Raw genomic sequence first — 12,615 nt, 5'->3', positions numbered from 1 at the left:
ATACAAGTTTCAAAATTAATATTCTTTGAAACTAAGCACAACAGACTATGGAACATGCTCATCAGGGTTGGGGAAGGCAAGTCCCTCACCCCCCACCTGGTGCAGGCTGTTCTGGCTTCTTTCAAGCCATGTGTGACGTCCAGTTGATAGCAGTGCAGGGAGAATGTCTCTCCCAGAGCTTGTGGTGAGTTTATTTGATCTTGGGGGCCCAGCTGGACCTTCCCATCACAGCGCCTGCAGATGAGCGCACATTGGTGTGCAGGCTGCCCCAGGAAAGAGGATGACCACAGCCCCTGCAGCTAAGGGCACAGCAGGTGTGGGGCAGAGGGAGGAGCTACAGAGGGAGGATGCTTGAAACATCACAGTGAAGTGTCGTCATCTGTGTCGTGACGTCAGAGGGTTTTCACTTGTAAGCGTCGACAAAGACTGGGCTGGGAGATATCAACAGCAGCTACTCCCATGAATTTATGATATAAATAAGATAAATTTATTCTCACACATTGCTGTGAGGACTCTCATGGATTAACCACAATGCAATCCAACAGGTAGACACTTTTACTTAAAAGCAGAAATTTAGCCAGAGTGTTGGTAAAGAAATCTAGAACAGCGCCTCTGTCTTCTCAGCATGGATTTCGCTCTCAGTCCTGTGCCTGTCCCCTTAGCTCCCATCACGTGTCACGTGTGCTTTGCACACTCACAGTTGTGGGTAGCTCTGGCGGCTACTGGAGTGGGAGTCTCCAGGCAATGAGGGATCTCTCTTCCTTGTGTATTTCTAATTATTTTAATGGCACAAGTTTTAAGTTGTTCTCTGCAAAAACATCTTTTTACTGATATTTATTATCCAAAGCCCGAATTCATTCACTGAAAATCCTTGTGGGATTTGAGAAAAAGTGGCTATGAACAAATGGAAGGTTTGTAAGAGGAAGGACACTCAGCTCCCCAAGTTGTCACTTTGTGCATTTGAATTTCCTGCTCCCGATCTTTCCTTTCCTTTCTTTTTTAAAAAATATTTATTTATTTATGCATACAAGAACTGGGGTGCAGGCCAGAGATGTGGGGAGTGAGAGGATTCACCAGAGACAGAATGGGGAGCAGAACAGGCAGAATGACTGAAATACACTGCTGAGGGGAGCAGCAGAGAGACAGGAGAGGTCTGCTGCACCATGTGGGTAGCTCCCTGGTTGGGGATCAAACTCGTGCTGCAGAGGCTGCAGATAGCTTGATAGGTTGCGTTTTAACCCTTTGTGTCACCAGGGGAGGCCCCTCTTTTCTTTTTTTTAAGGCATGTGTGAAATTAGAAGGATGGCCTGTTGGCAAGGCAGAGGATAAGGACGCACATAAGTGTGCCTGGTGGAGGTTCTGTGTTTACCAGCGGTTGAGTGACTTCCTGTTTCCAAGCTACATGTGACTTGGGGCATTGCTGAATTTGCAAGGTTAGGTTTGAGGGGCCAGGTGCTTGATCTTACACCCCACCTTCTAGCTACAGTGGCAGGTATTCTCTGTGGGCAGCAAATGACCCTGGGATGAAACATATTTTCCAGATTAAGAGGAGAGGAAACAAAATTCATTTTCCAATGTTTTGAAGAATTAAACATCAATGTGAGACCTGTTTAAAAAACCTCATGGAAACAGCAGAGGGACAAGCATCCACGCCATAAAGAAATAAAACACATCGAGGCCTTCCTGTTGGCGCAGGGGGTTAAATCTCAGCACTCAGACTCTATAGGCAGCCACTATAGCACAAATTCGATCCCCAGCCAGGGAGCTACCCACATGGTACAGCAGACCTCTCCTGTCTCGCCCGCTACTCCCCTCAGCAGTGTATTTCAATCAGTCTGCCTGTTCTGCTCCCCACTCTGTCTCTGGTGAATCCTCTCACCCCCTCACCTCTGACCTACACCCCAGCTCATGTATGCATAAATACATAAAATAAATCTTTAAAAAAAACACATCTTTTTTCCCCTTTAGGAGAACGGACTTGGGGGTACTCCATACAGACTCTGTTCTGAACTGTATATATTCATTTTTCAGATCAAATTAAGTTGAACTTAAAAAAGATTACATTCAGCACCATAGGTCTTGGTGATTTCCTGGTGTGTGCGTCTTTCCCAGAAGATTAATATTTTCCCTGCCAACCTTTGAATTCAAATGGGTGTTCTCATGGCTTTGGAACTTTTGTTTGCATCATTAGCCAGAAATCCCTTTTAAAATGGGTGAATTAATTTGGTGGAATTAGGTTAACAAGTCATATCTGAAGTGCACTGGTTTACGTTGTGGTTTGTGGTGAGTTTATGGAGGTTTTGTGAGAAAACTTTAAGTGCTGAAAGCAAACCTTTCTCAGACCATAGTGCCTTGATGTACTAAGCACAGAATTTCCTTTTGTGGTCTGGGGTGACATGGCTTTGGATAATAAATATCTGTAAAAAGATTTCCTGAGGTTGACTGGAAGGCATCATTGACACTTTCAAGTGGCTGATTTCACAGCTTTCCACAGTGGAATTTGCAGCCTTTTCCCCTTTTAAACATATATATATATATATATATATATATATATATATATATATATATTAAAGTCACATCACTTTGTAATCATCTCTGCTAGACAATAATTACCTAATCCTCTATTAACGCTAATACTCACACTGTTTTGGTGTGCGAGCCAACATGCTCTACCCCATCATTCTGTATCTCTTTCTGTTTTCTTATTGTGAGTTTCCAACTTTCAAGCAAGGGAAATACAACCTCTGACTCCCCAGTTATCAAAGGGTTCTGTTAACTCTCTGAGAAAGACACACACACACACACACACACACACACACATGCACATGCTCCACGGAAACCCACAGCATGCTCACATTAACTGTGGAAACTGCTTCCCATTAATGTGTAATCAAGAAGCAAGCAGACCATTTACTTTGCAAAATAAAATCAGAAGCCGGACTCCCTCCCCATGAGCCCTCCCCGACTCCAGACTCCGCACCCCCCACGGCCAACCTGTTTGTTAGACTTAGCCTTCAAAGAATAAATTCCCTTGTTGTCATAAGACCGGTCCCAGATCAGGAGAGGTGGATTTTTTGTCGTGAGTTAAAATATTCCAAAAGCTTAAGGCTGCCATCACAGTTGACCTTCCAGGCGTGTTACAGCAGAAAAGTTAATTCACTTTGCACATGGTGCGGAGCAACAGGTGGTAGGTAGGCAACCACTTTGGCTGCTTGCATTCCTGCGTGTTCAAACTCCTGGCCCCTGGTATTCTGGGATTTACACTACCTCCCCCAGGCCCTGACTGACAAGCTAATCGGTGTGCTGGGAAGCACCGAGCTATTGATTCCACTGTAACAGAACACCACCCCGTCAATGAAATGCTTCAGCAACGAAGAAAGGAAGGCATTCGGCTGGTGAGCAACTGGAAGAAATTTGCTGGTAGGTATTGCGGCAGAAATGAAAAGGCTCTCAGGAGCAGGGCCTTGAAAAGCCAGGTTATTAAAAAAGCCACAAAGCTGGAGTCTGGCTGAGTGGAGAAAAATAGTTATGGCTCAGTTAGGCGGATCTAAAAGGAGAAAGGAGAAGAGGTGCCGCTTTCAAAATCGCACTAATCCCTCGAGTACTTAATTTCTTTTCTTTTATGGCAGCTTGTAGTATGGCAACAAGTATTCGAGCAGTTAATAATTTTAAACAGTTTAGCTTTCCTTAGGCAATATATCTTTAGCCTTAATTAAAATTTCATTTTAGTCGGAAAAATATTAAAATGACATCAAGATCCCTCCCTATGATGGGAAATATAGGATCATATGAATATTTTATTATACAAACTAGACTGACACGGTCTCTCTTGAGTTTCCCTTCACTTGTTTGGAAACCAGTCACTATTTCTTAGTAATGCCCCAGTCGCTTCCTTCTGGAATGTTTGAAAGCTTCATGTTAATTAGCAACAGAGCTCAACTGTGAGGATCTTTCTCATCCATGGAGGGCACGATCATAAGGCAGACCTAGGTGTCAGGCGATGCCTGGAGAGAATGAACCAGAAGACAAATAGTGTTTTGTAACTCCGAGGATTAATCACAAACCACCAAGCACATCGATCATGGTCATCTGCTTACATATTTTATACTGAAAAAAAAAATCCCATTTTGCATAGTCACTAAAATTGAAGAGAAACACAGTGAGTAGAATGATTTGCTTGCAGTCGTCAAACCCTTTATCTACCTGTTCTGACGTGGTGTCTGTGTGTGTGTGTGTGTGTGTTTGTGTGTATCTGGAAGTGTTTGAAGAGTTAAGCAGTTGAACCTCATCAGTATATGGCATTTTAATGATAAAACAAATTTCCGAAAATTACCTCCAACCCCAAACCAGCTTGGATAGATCCATCAATTTTCATCTGTGTTTCCATCTTTCATGTCTGCATCGAGTGTGTATCACTATGGCATTAAAGTGCTCCTTCAAGCTAATTAGATTAATTTCAATTTCCATTGTGTTTTAGAAGGACACACTTATCATTGCTCTCCCTGCTGAAGCCAATAATTGATTGGAGGGTGACAGGTTGGTGAAACTCTCCTCCTGCCAAGATGAAGGCAGGCCTGGATGGAGAAGGTTACTGAGAACTCATTTTGAAGCTGGAGTTGCTTATTGTACTTGTGACTTTGAGGACGGAGTTCTTCAATCCTTGCCATGTTCAAATATAGCTAAATATAGCTAGTGTGTGTGTGTGTCAGCAGGCGACGGTATGAGAATAGGGGTGGGGCAGGAGTGTGTGTATTGGTAGGAGGTGACAGGTCCTAAAGGGAAAGGGATACAGAACTGGGGTGGGAGGTGTAGGCTGAAGCTCCAGTTTTGCCTCTGAACAGCATGTGCCTTAGAGATTTAGTGACCTTCCAAGGGAATCAACATTATGATCTATGAAATGGAGAGGGAGGATTTATTCAATCAGTACTTATTGAGCATCTATCCTATACCATGGACTCTGGGATTTTCTGAGGATTCAAAAGTGAGCCAAAAGAGGTGGTCCATCTCCTTCATAGGACTTCAAGTCAACTGGAAAAGGAAGACTTTAATCATGGAATGATATTGACGTAGCGAAATAGCAATAGGTGGGAAATATTGGCCATCTGAGTGTGGAGGAGAGGGGAGATTTCATCCACTCAGGGAAGAAGGCAGTGTAGAGCTGAGATGAGATTAATGGACATGGAGATCAAAACAATGGAGAGAGGGCATGTTGGCAATTACAGAGGGTGGAAGATGGGCATAAGGGAGCAAGGGCACTTTTGTGAGGTAAGAAGTATGGTAAGAGGGTGGGCACTGTCAGCCCTGAGTGGAAACACTTGTGGAGAGCTTTGAGAAGGAGAAGACTGAGAATCAAAGCAGGGGAAGCTATAGTAGCAGACCAGTACAGAGTGGATTGTTGTCTGCCCAAGACCAGTGGGATGGAAGATGGACAGAGTTAAGAGATATTTAAGAGACACCGATGATTCTTGGTGATGAACTGGGTTTAAGATCAAAGGAGACGGCATCCTTTTGAATTGATCCTAGGTTTCTGGCCATAATGACCCCAATGGTTGGTGATGTCTTTTGCAGGCTGGGCACGCTGGACAAGGACCAGCTTAGTGGGAGAGGATCATGAATTTGCTTGAAGACACCAAGGATGGAGGGGGATTTGAATCATCAAGAAGGATAATGAGATAATCTCTAAAATCTCTGTTAGCTTTAAAATTCTATGATTCTCTGAGATGGATTGGTTATAGAGGTGTGCATGCCAGGGCTTGTTTGGAAAGTAGCATGGGGTACTGGAAATACCATCCATTTCTCACTCATAGAGGTTCTGCCCCAATGTAGCTGTTTGCTGAGTGACATTAGTCAGTTAATTTATGTCAACCTTACTTCCTGTTATCAACTAGGGCAATGTCACCCCCTTTTCAAGGTTGAAGTGAGCTTTAGAAAGAAACTATGTACCATTTCTTACATGGCACCAGACACAAAAAGGGCCAGCCTTTTTTCTTTAACTTGACCCAAGATTTGTTGTGATGAGCTATTCACCCATATTATCCTTGTTAAAATAGAACATATATTATTCCACACTAAAAGCCCTGAATCTAAAATTCACTTAATAAATGATTGTTTGTAGATAACAGTGACTATTGTTTGAAAGTCCAGCTGCACTTCATCCAAGGATACTCTGCTCTGCGCATGGACTCAATAGACTCAAGTTACAGTATAAGATTCCCCAGAGGGAAATTCTGGGGTTGAATTCTTTATGATGAAACTTTTTTTTGGCAGTAGCACACAAGCAAGTTATGTTGTCCCCTGGGTTCTTAGGAAAGATAGATTCTGGCAGCCAGCTGTGGTGCTTCACATACCCCCCTGCACAAGAACTTGGGTCCCCGTGCCAATGGACTAGATGATGGAGATGATGGTGTATAGGAAAATTGCTTCTCTAACCTGCTTTTCTCTCTTTCTCTCTCTCTTTCTGTTTCTCTGTGTGTGTATGTGTGTGTGATCATTCAAAACCTTGGCACATTTTTTAAAAAAAATATTTATTTATTTATGCATACACAAACTGGGGTACAGGCCAGAGATGTGGGGGGGGTGAGAGGATTCACCAGAGACAGAGTGAAGAGCAGAAGAGGCAGATGTGCTGAAATACACTGCTGAAGGGAGCAGCTTGGAGACAGGAGAGGTCTGCCGCACCATGTGGGTAGCTCCCTGGCCCTGGCAGGGATTGAACTTGTGCTGCAGAGGTTGCGGATAGCTTCACAGTGCTGTGCTTAACTCCTAGCACCACCAGGGAAGCCCCTGGCACCTTTTAATTACTTAAAAATTATTCAGAATCATTCCAAATCAAATTTCCCTATTTTTAGTTTCCTAACAGAATTTCTCCTGGTGTATCTGGCTTGGACATTCAAAAGTAACTTGCCATGGAAGCGAAATGTGGCCAAGATCAACATCTCACTTTTAAACCTTCCTTTGAGAAAAATGCAAAGCAATTTTGAAAGGTTTGAGGGTTCATAAAACCCTACTTCATTTCCTCCATGACACAGATAATTATTTCAGTACTCTTATAAGTTTCTTATAGAGAAAGGAGGCCATGTAATTTGTAAACTCACTACTACCCCAAACCTTCTTAACTACCTGCATTTCCATTCTAACTTGTTAATGCACCCAAATGCCATATGTGCTTTATTCATTTAAAAAGAAACTCTATTTAAAAAGAAACTCTATTTTCTTCCAAGCACTTAAAAACATATTATCTATCCCTCCCCTTCTCACTTCCCAAGTTTACTTACTTGTTAGCAAATTGGATTACTTTCATCAATTTAAAGAACTGTGGTCGTGGGGACAAAGCTTGCCATTGTTATAAATACTTGCTTAACATTGCAAAACTTGCAAGGTTTCCTGCAAAAGTTTTCAAAAATAGGGAGGAATTCATTTGGATAATTCATTTGTATACTTGCTAATAGGGCTTGAAATCTGAATTTATAGGGCTTGAAAAATGTTAGCAATGTAAAATATTTGGAAATTTATGGGAAAACAGAGTGGAGGCAGTTTGGAGAAGGAAAAATAAATGTTAGTACTTCCCTTTCAATTTGGCAGTTACTTACTGAGTATTGAAGAGATCAATATACTGGATCTATTAAGATGACCCAATCCTACCTTCAGAGAGTTCTGCATTTTTTCTCCTGCTTTCCAGTGAGGTAAGAATGTGCTTACATGAATAATTGGCCCTTGAAAATATGCCAGCTCTATTCAAAGTGGAAAAATTAAATTTGACATTGGATTGAAGTTATTTAATGCATGTAAATATAGTTTTCTATATATTTTATTTTTTTTTATTTTTTTTTTTTTTTTATAGAGGCATGTTTTTTTTTTTTCATTTATTTATTTGTTTGTTTGTTTTGTTTATACATGCACTGGGTACAGTCAGAAGCACGGGAGGGTGAGAAAACCCACCAGAGCCAGAGCGGGGAGCAGAGCAGGCAGAGGGACCGAAGTACACTGCTGAGGGGAGCAGCGGGCGGCAGGAGGGGTCTGCGCACCATGTGGGACCCTCCTCCGGTGGCCGGGGAGCAGCCGGGAATCGAACCGGCGCTGCAGAGGCTGCAGGCAGCTTCGCAACCCAGCGCTCAACCACTGCGCCACCGGGGAGGCCCCTATATATTTTAAATGATGTTGTCATACCTATTACAGCCAATTTATGATTTTTTGGTATTACTGGGAAAACAGGGAAAGAGTGAATAAATAACTTTGTTAGCCAATCGTTTCAATATACTTCCCTGCCAGAAGTTTTGAAGAGTCTAATTGATTGGCTTCCTACTTGTATATTTATCTGCCTGAACAGTTGCTAATAAAGTCGTGACCATGGCATAGAAGCGATGGGGGACAGAAACGAGTGAGGACCAATCAGAAATGCTTCCCTGAATACTAGTGAGGCCAAGAGACATTGGCTGAGTTAAAGATGGGGCCTGTCTATTAAGACAGCAAAGTCTTTTGAGGATACTGTTTTGATGAGAAGTGGTGACTTCTTCAATATTTGGAATCCTGTGCTACTTGGGGAGTCAGTCCTCCATGTATTCTCTCACAAAGAACAAGAGGAATTTTTTATAAGACTCAGGCTTACTATAGTTACAAACTTTTCCCATTGGAATCAGCCCTAACCTCTTTGCTATAATTGCCACTCTTTTGGCTTCCTAAAACGCAACTTCTGCCAGTTCTCTTGCTGCTTAGTTTATTTCATTTTCTCTATAGTCTTTGCTAATCTCGAGTATTTATTTGTTCTCATGGGTGCCCTTCTGTTCTCTTGCTGGAATGATTCACCTCCCCACCTACGACTCATGAGCTGGTGCTTCTCAAACCACAGCTAATCTAGAGATTTCTCAAATCATGGCTATTCTACAGCCTTGTCTCAATCAAGATCCTTCTACTGCCAGAAGGGAAACAAACTGAAGCTATCTCAACAAAAGAGAAGAGGCAGGAGAAAGAAGGGAGGGGTTGTGGGGAGGGGAGTTGACTTGGGAGAAGGGATTGGCACAGCAGCTAGGAAAGGACAGAATCCAAAGTATTCTCATTCTCTTTTCTGTCACTCACTGCTTCTGATCTCAACTTTATTGTCCTATCTCTGGGTAACCTTCTTTCTGGTAACAGGCTTTCTCTATTCCTGTGTGTCCTCTAAAACTTTTGAGTCCACCTATCATTCATTTAGGCACCCACAGAGAGCAACTTGAATTGCTGAATCCCAAATCTGAACCCTTATATGACTTGAGCAAGTGTGGCCAGTGGAGTGGTATCATCATGCGAATATCACAGGCACCTGTTTTGGTGAGACCTTCCTACATAGTAGAAAGGATTCCTGAGCATGCATCCCAAAGTCCACACTACCAAGTTTGTCCTTTTTCTTAAGCTAAAATACCAAATCCAAGAATGAACTGCACCATGCAAGCACCTTCAGCTAGGCAAACCTTCCCTCCCTACCCCCCGTTTTGTTTTTTTAAAGATTTATTTATTTATGCATACAAGAGCTGGAGTACATGCCAGAGGTGTGGGGGGTGAAAGGATTCACCAGAGACAGAGTGGGGAGCAGAACAGGCAGATTGACTGAAACACACTACGAGGGGAGCAGCGGGCTAGGCAGGAGAGGTCTGCTGCGCCATGTGGGTGTCTCCCTGGTTGGCGGGGGGGAATCGAATTTGTGCTGCAGTGGGCAGCTTCATAGGTTGTGTCTTAACCCCTTGGGCCACCAGGGAGACTCCCTATCCCCATTTTAAAAAAAAGAAAAATAAAAATAGGCAATAAAACAACATAATGATGTCAGTTCTCGGGTTCAATGTCTTAGCTATTTGTAACCCATTTTGATCGGTTATCTAACTTTTTAAAAGAATTAGATTTCTCTCCCCCACCCCCGCTTTCACACCACTATTCCCATCTATGCTTTCTACACGTCTCCTTTACAATAGCACATTTATTTCCCAGTTACTTTTTCCTGCTTTCATTTTCTCCCCCATTTATGTCATCTCTCCAAAACTCCGATATTGGAGCCCTCAGCCCCAATGTGAAGGTTCTAAGAGGGGTCACCTTTGGGAAGTCATTAGGTTTAAATGAAGTGATGAAGATGAAGTCCCATAATGAGGTTAGTGTCCTTGTAAGAAGAGGAAGAATGCTCGAGCTCCCTGTCTTTGCCAGGTGAGGACAGAGTGAAAAAACAGCCATCTGCAAGTCAAACAAGAGATCTTACCAAACTCCAATGGGCTGGCCCCTTGACCTTGGACTTTGTACCCTCCAGAATGTAAGCAACAATTGTCTATTGTTTCAAGTCACCTACCCCATGTCTTTTGTTATGATAATCTACACTAAAAGATACCACTCTTTCTTTTTTTTAAAGATTTATTTATTTATGCATATAAGAACTGGGGTACAGGCCAGAGGTGTGGGTGGTGGTGGTGAAAGGATTCAGCAGAGACAGAGTGGGGAGCAGAACAGGCAGAATGACTGAAATACATTGCTGAGGGGAGCAGCGTGCAAGACAGGAGAGGTCTGTTGCACCATGTGTGTCACCTCCCTGTCTGGGGATTGAACTGGTGCTGCACAGGCTCTGATTGCTTCGTAGTGCTGTGTCTTAAGCCTCTGCAACACTAGGGAGGGCCCAAGATATCACTCTTTTAAATAATTAGCTAAATATTCTGTTACCACCATGATAGAGGGCATTTAGGAGTTGTTACCTTAGGCTTCCTTGCATTAAAACCACCTTTTAGTCTGAAAGCTACACAAGTTCTTCTTCCAGGACCTGGTCTTCTAATTCCACTCTTATGAGCTGGATTCCTTCACCTGGGGGCTTGGTCTCCTCCAGCCCCTCACCACCCTCACAGTTTTCCTAGGTTTCACTCAGTTGAATCTTTTGCATGGAACTGTTTTCCCTGATAAGCATGTTCCCAATCATTATGGTCTTTACATATATGGTATTGATAAATTGTTTAGCTTTTAGTAAAATAGTATCTTGATTTTACTGTTCCCCAGTAAAGTTATCATCTAATACCTTGTTTAAAAAAATCATTGCATTCTCTTTAGAAGCCTACCCTAAGGTTGCCTTTCTGAAATCAACCACATCATCAGTGTCTGCCTTTGGAGGCAACAAGTCTTTCATGATTATGTGTGAGAAGCGAAAGGAGAGTGGAACTTAAATAGACCAGAACCCTTGAAATATCCCAGAAAGATTCCAGAGGCCCTGCACTAAATCAAGTTGTCTTCAGACAATGGTGGGGGAAAGAGAGGACATTCACTTTGGGATGAAATTTAATTTAATTTATTTAAAACCACATTCAACAATAATCATTCACCATCCAGGGTGAATTGTTAACTCAACGATTTCTTCTTTATGGCAAACTATTTGAGGTTTCATTCAAACAGACCCTCTGGGCCCTTGGCTCACTGTAAGTTTTAGATTAGCCGTGATATCAGAACTGGCACGGTCCGGGGCAGCTGCTGAGGCAACACATGCCTATCATTTGCTGTTGACAGGCATTAATAAAAACCTAATTTGAGGAAATTATGAAAAACTTACTCATTATGCAATCTGGTTTATGTTTTGGCATGTGGCAATCATTGGTTTGATAGCCGAGAAACCTTCATTTCCAGAACTTTATGGCCTACGTTTCAATTGCAGACCCCGCCAGAGCCCCTCACCTCTGTGTGTGTTTGATCTTCTAATTGCCTCAAGACATCTACGCGGGTTTGCTTTATGATGCTGCAGGCCTCAGCCCAAGCGGAGGTGTGATGGACATGGGAATCTCGCTTTGCCGTCAGAAAGGGTCCTTGGCTATTACAAGAAACTTAATTCTGACCTGTCTATCAAGAGCGTTCACCCAAATTTCCACCCCTCTCCCCCTTTAACTTGTTCCTTATGGTCTTTTGAACTTTTTAGTGATGCTGGTAGGAAATTTTTCCAAGTCTCGGAGAACAGTTCCTATGGGTCGCTAATTTGCACAAAGAGCAAGTGCAGGGTGACCTTGCATGATTTGTAGGTACCTCTGGCCTTGACTATTGCTAATAAATAACATTTAAAACACTTGATTTTTTTTTTTTTTTTATGAAAGGAAAATTTCCAAGAAATGGCGCTTTATCCAATTGCGTGAAGATATAAAAATGCAGGTTGGAAAGGGTTAAGAAAACTTTGAAATAATCAGTCTTCAGATTCTGTGTTCCTGCTCTCTAATGCTATCTTTTCAAATATTAAACTTTAAAGATAGTAGTTGGCAATTTTGCATTTTCAAAGAATTGGTTCCTCTCTCTGGCCTCTGACTGATGTCATCAGAAAAGTTCCTAGATAAACAATGATAGCAAAATGTAGGCTTCAGCTAATCAAACAGAATTGTTCTAGATAAAGGCTCCTGTTTTATCTGTCTTATCTTTTTCTGACTTATCAAAAGCTGCTATTGTTTCCCTCTCTCTTCCTCTCTTCCTTCCTTCCGCTCTTCTTTCCTTGCTTACTTCTCCCCCCTCCATTACGCCCTACCCTCCTTCTATCTCTTGGCATCTGACTGCTCTTTCACTGTCCCATGCATTCATTTTTATTTCAATTAGAAGTTTTTAACTGTCCCTTTAAGTCTGAAAGCAGCTAAATTGAACACATATGCAGAC

This window comes from Talpa occidentalis, unplaced genomic scaffold (genome assembly GCF_014898055.3).
Source record: "Talpa occidentalis isolate TD23 unplaced genomic scaffold, MPIMG_talOcc4v2.1 talOcc4.14, whole genome shotgun sequence".
Taxonomy (NCBI): domain Eukaryota; kingdom Metazoa; phylum Chordata; class Mammalia; order Eulipotyphla; family Talpidae; genus Talpa; species Talpa occidentalis.
Note: the sequence above shows the minus strand (reverse complement) of the source record.